This window comes from Neophocaena asiaeorientalis, unplaced genomic scaffold, assembly GCF_003031525.2.
Source record: "Neophocaena asiaeorientalis asiaeorientalis breed wild unplaced genomic scaffold, Neophocaena_asiaeorientalis_V1.1 scaffold268, whole genome shotgun sequence".
Lineage (NCBI taxonomy): Eukaryota > Metazoa > Chordata > Mammalia > Artiodactyla > Phocoenidae > Neophocaena > Neophocaena asiaeorientalis.
This window is the reverse complement of record NW_020173979.1, coordinates 5,364,074-5,366,453: the sequence shown is the minus strand read 5'-3', so window position 1 is coordinate 5,366,453 and position 2,380 is coordinate 5,364,074.

The window sequence follows — 2,380 nt, the reverse complement described above, 5'->3', positions numbered from 1 at the left end:
CTTAATTTCATGTATACATTAAGTGGGTGTATTGGAAGTTTATTTTAAGGAACTGCATTTTGTATAAATAGGGAGGCTGACAAGTCCAAAATCTACAGAGTGGGCTGGCAGGCTGTAGACCCAAAGAAGAGCTGACGGCACAGTTCAAGTCCAAAAGCTGTCTGCTACAAAAGATTCCCTTGTTCAGGGGAGGTCAGCCTTTTGTTTTATCCAGGGCTTCAACTAATTGCATGCGTAGGCCCACCCACATTCTGGAGGGAAATCTGCTTTACTCAAAGTCCACAGCTTTAAATGTTAATCTCATCCAAAAGAACTCACAGAAACATCTAGAATGATGTTTGACAACATATCTAGGTTTTGTGGCTCAGCCAAGTTGACACATACTTAACCATTAACAGTGGGTTAATTAGATGTCTATTGAAATATGTTAGGCGAAAGGAAATTGCCTCTCACTTCTAAATCAACTAATAAACTTTTAATTTTAATTTGCTATAAAAAGTATACTCTAAGGAAGTTAGAAATTTCATATTAAATAATATTTCTTACAAAAAGAAGTAGCTGAAGGCACTAGAGAAAAAATAATTTTAACCTGAGGATAATACCATGAATGACCACCATATTCCTGCATATTATAGAAGGTAGATCAATTCCTTCCAACACTGAGTTTTTATCATGAGTTAGGTGCTAGTGGTGCAACCGTAGGCTTACTTCAGAGCTCACAGTTTAATAGACCCACATAGATGAGTAGTGGTAGTTGGTACTATTAGTAGTAATAATAGTTACATATAATATTTGAATAAATCTAATGTGCCAAGCACTCTTAAGCCCTTTCACATATTACCACATTTAACCCTCCCAATATCTCTATGAGCTAGATATTATACCTTACTGATCCTCATTTTACAGATGAGGAATTCAAGGGCTCAAAAAGGTTAAGTTATTTGCCCAAGGTCACAAGCGTTGGTAAGCGATGAAAAGAAGTAGAGTGGTAGAGGTCGTAATAACGTGTACAGAGTTCTATAGGAACAGAAGGAAACAAGAAACTGCCTCTGGGGGCTTTTTTTAATTTTCATAATTTCTAAGCTGAGATTTCTTCAGTGGTTTCCAAAGGCACAGAAAATAGCATTACAGGTGGAAGAAATAGCTGTTCAACCAATAAAGGTATGAAGCAACATCCCTAATTCAGGAAACTGAAGATTTTGAGATGGCTGGATGTATAGGGCTTGCAAAGAGCAGTAACAGTAAACTGAATCTGAAGAGATAGCTAGGAGCAAAATCATGAAGAGTGTGAGTTAGGGAAATGTATTTTACAAACGAAAAATTACAAAGACTTATAAACAAATTGAGCAACTGTGATTGAGAGTTAAAGAATAGGGATGACAAGAGAACATTATCCATCCAGTGTCTGCCTTATCACTCATGGGGACTGAAGCAATTCTATTGAGTCTTGAGTCTTTTAGGAATATATTTTGAAAAACTGCCACAATAAATGATGAGAAGCAATTGAATAATCAATATAAGCAAAGCAATTACTGAACAAATTTAAAAGGTTGAATAAACTGTTCAATTTATTTTCAGTAAAAATACTCTGGAGTCATAATGGAAAATGAATTTAGAAAAAGATAAGAATGGAAGCAGAAAAGACTAGTTTGGCCATTTGGTAGTCCAGGTAGGAAATACAAGTATGAACTGAGGCAATGGCAGTGGGAATATAGAGTGGTGGTTGGATTTAAGATACTGTTTAAAGAAGCAGAGTGGTCAAGAGTTGGCAAAATAGGACGTGGTACTCTGTGGGAAAGGGATATATCTGCTACATGTGCATTAGTAGTGGTGGTAACAGAAAAATAGGAGTGGGAGGTATTTCGATTTTGATGAGGACTTTTATTCAGGTACCAGTGGGGTGTCCATGTTGGAGTCAACGGAAGTGTTCGTGTATGTTTACGTAATCAAAAATAATTAGTCTGTTTTTCAAACCTTTATTTTTACAAGGAAAATGTAAAACTAACATGACTATTCTATAGGCACTTTTTTTCCTCATCATTATTCAAAAAGTGGCATTATGGTCAAATGTTTATAATCATAGCCTTGATTTATTGTTTTCACTAATTAGACATCATGAGCCCTGTGTATGGGCCTAGAACAAAGATGACAAAGTAATTATGTTTTCTCTCCTCCAGTAAGGTATTGGTGGAAGGGAGCTAATGTTTATTGATTTGCTAGGTGATTTACCTATGTTATGTCTCTCAGTACTACCCAGTTTAGCATAATAGTGACTGTTGTAGCATCTGTAGTTAGACTACTTAAATTCAGATCTCAATTTCTCCATATAAATGTTAGACTTTAGCAAGTTTATGACTCTGAGAGTAGTTTATTTAGGTAA